Here is an 8,020-nt window from a genome sequence, read left to right as displayed (position 1 = left end):
TGGTGGCACATGCCTTTAATCCCAGCACTCAGGAGGCAGAGTCAGGTGGATTATCTGTGAGTTCTAGACCAGCCTGGTCTACAGAGTGAATTCCAGAACAGTCAAGGCTACACAGAGAAAGCATGTCTCAAAAAACTGAAACTAAAATAAAATAAAAATACAAGAGTTATAAAGTAACCCCCCCCCCCCAAAAAAACCCACATTTTAGCCAGCCAGGCAGTGGTAGCTCAGGCCCCTAATCCCAGCATTTAGGAGGCAGAGGTAGGTGGATCTTTGTGAGTTTGAGGCCAGCCTGGTCAACAAAGCAAGTTTTAGAACAACCAGAGCTATTACACAGAGAAGCCCTGTATCGAAAAATCCAGAGAGAAAGGGGGGAGGGGTCTAAGTGGCATTATCTACAGGTGAGGCAACACTGAGTCCTTTCTCAGAGACATCAATTAGAATTAGCATTGTAGTTAGGAAGCTCTCTATATAGAGAGAGCACAAAGCACCCAAAAGGAGTGAAGTGAAAGCTTCCAGTATTGTTCCTCCTCACTCGGGGTCAAACAGACGCGCTCACTTTGAGTGAGCATGAGCTACACAAGGTCTCACTACATACAGCCTTGGATCTCAGTCTGCAGACAGCACCACTCTGCATGGTTCAGCGGTGTGAAATCACCGCCTGCTTGGGTCTCAACCTGCAGACAGCACCCTTCTGCAGGGGTCAGCAGACTTCATATTTTTGCTCTGTGCCCCAACAAGACCAACTCAAAGGCTTGCCAATATGAAACAACAGCCAACTTCAGATTTATTATACAACAAACCAAATATTAAAGTTTATTCTCAAAATTAAATTAGGTACTATTAAAAACAATTTAACAATATCTTAATTTCAGATTACAGAAAAAAGAGGTGAGGAGATGGGAAATGGAGACAATTAAACATATAAACTGTCAAAAGTGGGAGAGAATTGGTTGGGGGTGGAATTCAGGGTAGTTACATCCATTGCCAGCATCTGCCTGAGGCCCTGAGTTCCATCTCCAGTATCCCCAGTATCACATACACACACACACACACACAGAGAGAGAGAGAGAGAGAGAGAGAGAGAGAGAGAGAGAGAGAGAGAGAGAGAGAGAGAGAGAGTCGACACTAACCACTTTAATGAATAATTTTTATTTTATTTGTGATGGGGAAGCTCAGCCAATCACCTTGTTTGTGCCGTGTGTCCCACCCCCCGGGGGGCCCCAAATAGTCTATAAAACCACCTATGTGCGCTTGTTTTTCCTCTGTTTTTCCTGCGCTCCTCGCTGGAACTCAGGTTTTGTAAGTTCTCCTTCTTTCCTTTATTAAAGAATATTTTGTATTAGAGCTAGTCTGGTTAATTCCAACTGCCGATCGACCACGCCCCTTCATATTTGTGTTTATATTATATGTCTGTTTGGGTATTCATACATATGTTCAGATCCCTTGGAGGCCAGAAGGGCATCAGAACCCTTTAGTCTGGAGTTACAAGTGGTCGTGAGCCACAAAACACGGGTCTAAAAACCAAACTCCAGTCCTCTGCAAGAGCATCAAGTATTCTGAAGTTCTGAGCAGTCTCTCTAGCCCTACTTTTACCACGTTAGATGCATAGGTTCAAGACTGATCTTGAAAATACTAATGCTCGTGCTCACTTTGGCAGCACATCTACTAAAATTGGAATGATACAGAGAAGATTAGCATGGCCCCTGTGCAAGGATGACATGCAAATTTGTGAAGCGTTCCATATTAAAAAAAAAAAAAAAGAATAAGAAAATACTAATGCTCAGCCAGACATGGTGGCACATGCCTTGAATCCCAGTGCTTGGGAGACAGAGGCAGGTGGATCTCTGAGTTCAAGGCCAGCCTCGCATAAAGAGTGAGTTCCAGGACAATCAGAGCTCCATAGAGAAACCCTGTCTTGAAAGGAAAAAAGGAAAAAAATACTAATATTAAATATTGGTAGCATATTCCAATAGCAAATGCAGAATAGTGATCATTAATGACTGGTTATGGACTATCCGAAGATCATCACATGCATTGTCTGGTTTTAGTCCACACAATTACTTTATGAAACAAGAACTATGACTCTATTTTTATGGATGAAGAAGCTACTAGTTCGAAGATGACTGACACATATACAAGTTGATACAACAAATCAGATTATCTGTGGAACAGGTAAGTAAATGCCAGGTCTGCCAGTATCAGAGTATGAGCTCATATATTCATGATCTAACACAAGAAACATAACCCATATGTAAAACTATAGGGATTGGAGGAAAAGACAACAGTGAAAGATGCTGTCTCTATTGTGTGGTGCTGGTGACACCAGTCAAAGCCAGTCTTCTGCATGCACAGCACGTGCCAGTCCACGCCCGTCTCCCCATCCCTCCAGTCCTTGACTTTTTAAGACAGTCTTGTTATGTGGGATCAGGCTGTTCTTGAATGTAAGCTCCTCCTGCCTCGGCTTCTGCCTCCTGAGGTCTGGGATGGTAGGTATGTGCCACCACACACAGCTATAATGTCTCTTTGCTAAGAAAATGTCACATTATGATCCAGAGTCAGGCTTAGACGCCATGTATTAAATATAAAAAGTGAAGTGACACAAAACTATAAGTCAAAGGACAGAAACATATTCATGAGAAGGAAAACAAAGGCTGTGGCCCTGTGAGATGGTTCAGTGAGCAAGGCTCCTGCCACTAAACCTGATGGCTTAACTTTAATCCCTGGGGCCCACATGGTAGAAGGAGAGAAATGATTCCCACTAGTGGGCCTCTGACTTCCCCATGCATGCACATATGTACACACACACACACACACACACACCACACACACACACACACACACCACAAACCACACACACACACACACACCACACACACACACCACACACACACACCTCACACCCCTAAATTCCCCAGAGGATCAGGAAAGGAAGCTAGGATTTCTGCTCATTCTGGTGAACGTTCTAGTCAGCAGCTTATATCATCCTGACCATTGCTAAAAATGTGGAGATGGTGAAACAGCAGCCACTGAGCCAGGATAATATTGCCAGAGCAAAGTAGAATCAATGGAATATTTTGGTTACTATTTCAAAGTAACTTCCTCCAGGTATAATGGCACATCTTATAATCTCAGCATCTGGGAGATGGAGGCGGGAGGATAAAGAGTTCAAGGCTAGCCTGGATTACACAGGGAATTTGGGGCCAGCCTAAGCTACATGAGATACTCTAGTAAGAAGGAGGAGGAGGAAGAAGAGGAGAGGAGAAGAAGAGGGGGAGGAGGGAGAGGAAGAAGACAAGAAGAGGGGGGAAAGAAAGAAGAAAAGAAAAACAAGTAAGCTTCCTTCACAAAGAGTTATGAGAACTGGATGGTCATAAAGCAGAATCAAGGGGAACATAGGTTATGAAATGCAGTCATTGAAACCAGCAAAAGTCAGGCAAACAAACAAGCACTGTTCATCCTACCTGGATGGGTGAGGCAGTCATCCTGGTTTGGGCCAGAGCTGGAAAACTCCACATGACTGAGGCCTTTTTGTGCCCAAACCCGGAAGTTCTGGGCAAACTGTCAGGAAGATGGGGCCCCTCTGGGAGACAGAAGGAAGGAACACAAGTTGGAAATCCTTGAAAAGTCATGAAAGAAGCTAGTTATGAAAACTAGAAGCAAAACTGTCAACACTTCCCCAACAGGAGATTTGGGCGAAGAAATAGTTTAGGAATAATAATGAGTCATTTTCCTGAATTAAAGGAAACTGAAAGATCTGAGGAAAGGAGGATTTGAGACTGCCAAGGAAAATGACATGTTTATTTTATTCATCCAAGACAGAGGGAAAATTCTGAAAGTATTCCAGATGAGAATGAAGCACCCACAAAAAAAGTGAGTATCGTGAGTGGCAGCAAAAGCAGCACCGGGTACAGGAAGGCAGGGATACAATATTTAAAAAAGTGAGTATCGTGAGTGGCAGCAAAAGCAGCACTGGGTACAGGAAGGCAGGGATACAATATTTAAAGTGACAAAAAAAAATAAAAATCCTCAGAGTTTGTTACGCTAAACTCTCTGAAAAGACAAGGCTACAACTAAGATGCACTTTGGGGATGGGAGTGAGCTGGAGAGATGGCTCAGTGGTTAAGAATATTTACTGCTCTCGCAGAGGACCTGAGTTCCTTGCCCAGCATCAGTGTCTGATAGCTTGTGCTGTCTGTAACTCAGCTAAGCTCAGGGGGTCTAACACACCCTCCATAGGTATGTGCACACATGTGTGTATGCACATATGTAGACACAATCAAGTAAATATATATGTGTGTCTATATATATATATATATATATATATATATATATATATATAAAATTAAGTTACACTTTGTGTGATGGCATAAATATATGGAACTCACAGTGATTTGCCTGCCTTTGCTGCTTGAATGTTAGGATTAAAGGCAGGCAGCACCACACCCAGCTATGATGAATAATTTTGATTGTTGGCTTGTTAGTATTTAGTACTGGAAATAAAGCTCAGGGTGTGTTTCCAAACTGGTTTAATTGAAAAGGGAAGGCCCTCCCTAAATGTGAGCAATGGCAGCATTCTTGTCTCTCCAGTTCCTACTGGGTGTTCAGTGAAACCCGCTGCCTCAGGCTCCTGCTGCCATGACTTCACCACCAGCGTGGGACTGACCTGTGGTCGTGAGCCAAAATAAATCCTTTCTTAAGTTATTTTTGCTAGGTGTTTGGTGACAGCAACAGAAAAAGCAACTAATCCACTTTAAGACAGAAGGACTTAGAACTTCGCCATATTTTAACAGGTCCCCAGACCTTAATCCTCTAGACCTTAGCACAACTGATCCCATGATGGAAATACCATTCAGGTCCTATAATTCAGCACGTAGACAGCAACACCAGCCAAAACAAAAACCTAACCCATCAAAGTCCACAGTCCTGGGAAAGACTCTGAATGTACTAACCTTGGTCTGTGGCTTCTGTCTCTGCGCTTCTGGCTAACGGTTCTTGTTAACTGAAGTGTGTCAACCTGGAACATGGTTTTTATGCTTAAAAACGCACCGTGGGAAACGCACCTATGGCTACACTGGGATCCCAAATGCCTAGTGTAAGTTGCTGTCCTACCGCTGAAGACTTTCTGTCGGCTTAACCCGGCGTCAGGTCAGTCTTCTCTGGTGGATACCACACAACAATATGAATCTCTCTCTGAACGCATGCACTCTTGGGAAACGTTCTGTTAGAGAGGAAGTAAGTGCAGGAGAATACCAGAACACACACGGACACTCCGGCCTTAGTGACACCTGTGTACTCTAAAGCAGTAGTTCTCAGTTTTCCTACTGCTGTGACCCTTTAACACAGTTCCTCATGCTGTGGGGACCCAATGAATAAAATTATTTCTGTTGTTACTTCAGAACTGTAATTTTGCTACTGTTATGGATCATAATATAAAGATCTCAAACACAGGATATCTGATAGGCGACCCCTGTGGAAGAGTCCTTTGACCCACAAAGGGGTCGCAACCCACAGGTTGCGAATCACTGCTCACTGTTCTGCTTGTGGCAGAAACAAGGCGTGCATTCAGCAACTCAGAACCGAAGTTCTTACTGTCAAATGCCCGGGCAGGAGGTGGCTGAAGTGGTAAGAGATGAAAATACACGAGGCGCTGATAAGTTTACAGAGACATTAAGTGTAGGGCTTAAGAAACTAGCGGTAACCACATAAAATGCCAAATCAGAATCCTGTAAATATTTTCCAGTTGAAGGAATACAAACACAAAATCTGTAGTTCTTCAACAAAACTCAGAAAAGAGAAATGAACAGAAAAATGAAAAATAGGATATTATAAAGTACTAATATGGATAATTATAGAAGAAATGACAGTAAGGGGAAGGTTATGGAGTCTAAAGGGGAAATGGAGGTTAGTGGGGGGAAACAAATATATTTCTTATCTCATAAAAAGAGTTTAGATTTAATATATATTTAATATAGAAATATATTATATATTTAATGAAAGCTGAAAGAAAACTATCTGAGGGGAGAAAAGGGAACCAATAGAGGGGGCAAAGGGGTCAAGGTAGAGCAAAGGGGGCAAACATGAGACAGTACAGTAAAACATATCTATGACAAACTTTACTACTACTGCCTAGGAGCTGGGCAGTGGTGGCGCATGCCTTTAATCCCAGCACTTGGAAAGCAGAGGTAGGCAGATCTCTGAGTTCGAAGCCAGCCTTGGTTCACAGAGCAAGTTCCAAGATAGCCAGAGCTATACAAAGAAACCCTGTCTTGAAAAACTAAGAATATTAAATAAATAAAATAATACAATAAAAGAATAAAAAGTCTTAGGACCCGGATGTGTTGGTGTATGCCTTTAGGTGGGTCTATGAGTTTGAGACCAACCTGGTCTGCCTACATTGTGAGTTCTACAACAGTAAGAGCTATATAGTGAGACCCTGTCTCAAAACCCTCCATCAAATATGTTATTCTACTTAAGCAAATACAATAAGTTTATGTGGTGGCTGTTCTTGATCATCAGCTTTGACTACATCTGGAATGAACTACAACCCAGAAACAGAGGGCACACCTGTGAGAGATTGGTTTTGCTTGGTTTGTAGTGGGTGAATTTACTTCTAGTCTGGACCTTTGAGGAGGAAGACACACGCCTTTGATACTGATCTTGAGGTACCTTTAATCTGGATCACCCCTTCTGCTGGAAGCCTATATAAGGAAGGACGCTTTTGCTATTTGCCTCCTTGCTAGCAAGTTCATTCCCTCATTAGAGCCTACTTCTTTGGGATTCCAGAATATAGTGAAGAACAGCTGAGACATCTAAACCTGTGGATTGTGAGACTTCTGGATTCTTGAACTTTCCATTCATAGCCCAGTATTGTTGGACTGGTTGGACCATAACCTATAAGTGATTCTAATAATTCTAATGTATGTATATGTGTGTATGTGTGTGTGTGTGTGTGCAATGTTACTCTAACAAACACTGACTAATACAGATTCAAAACATAAGATTCCTAAAAATTGAATTAAAAAGCAAAACATCGCAAAGTGCCTATAGGAAAATGTTATGCAGAAAAACTGAAAGCAAATAGTTAAGATAGAAATAGTACATCAAGATGAAGTAAAGCTAGAAAAGGACTTTTTTGGTTTTTTTTTTTTTTTTTTTTTTTTTGGTTTTTCGAGACAGGGTTTCTCTGCAGCTTTAGAGCCTGTCCTGGAGCTAGCTCTTGTAGACCAAGCTGGTCTCGAACTCACAGAGATCCGCCTGCCTCTGCCTCCCGAGTGCTGGGATTAAAGGCGTGTGCCACCACCGCCCAGCCTTTTTTTTTTTTGGTTTTATGAGACAGGTTTCTCTGTAGCTTTTGGAGCCTGTCCTGGAACTAGCTCTTGTAGACCAGGCTGACCTCAAACTCACAGAGATCCGCCTGCCTCTGCCTCCTGAGTGCTGGGATTAAAGGCATGCACCACCACTGCCCGGCTGGAAAGGCCTTTTTTTAAAAAAAAATATTTATTTATTTATTTATTTATTATGCATACAATATTCTGTCTGTGTGTATGTCTGTAGGCCAGAAGAGGGCACCAGACCCCATTACAGATGGTTGTGAGCCACCATGTGGTTGCCGGGAATTGAACTCAGGACCTTTGGAGCCATCTCTCCAGCCCCTGGAAAGGACTTTTAATATGACAAAAACTATACAGTGTTTTCACCTTGAATTTTCAAAGGAAGAAAGCATTAAGAGTAGAACGGAATCAAACACAATCTACTGCCTAAAGCGATACAGAGCAATAAGACGAAATCATGAGGAGAGGAATAAAACCTGGCAAACGTAGTTGAGGTGGCCATGGGGGTCAGGAAGAGACGTGGACTAATAAAATGCAGATGTTTTAAACACAGCTGGCAAATGCCAATGAACAGGCCTATAAACAACCAACAAAACAAAAATGCATACTCTACTTAAACAAGTGTGAAACTTGCACAAGTTTCTCAGAAGAACCTTCAAGTGAGTTTTGGCTTCATCTCACTAACT

General features: G+C 42.4%; 1 non-coding gene across 1 annotated transcript; it reads left to right on the top strand.

The window, feature by feature from the left end:
* The first annotated feature begins 1,644 nt into the window (after positions 1–1,644).
* Positions 1,645–1,751, top strand: LOC119822118. The gene has a single exon (XR_005286710.1). It is a non-coding gene; the product is annotated as a U6 spliceosomal RNA (small nuclear RNA).
* Positions 1,752–8,020: the final 6,269 nt, after the last annotated feature.

The sequence above is a fragment of the Arvicola amphibius genome, chromosome 8 (assembly GCF_903992535.2).
Source record: "Arvicola amphibius chromosome 8, mArvAmp1.2, whole genome shotgun sequence".
NCBI classification, from domain to species: Eukaryota; Metazoa; Chordata; class Mammalia; order Rodentia; family Cricetidae; genus Arvicola; species Arvicola amphibius.
This window is presented reverse-complemented; position numbering and strand designations above follow the sequence as displayed.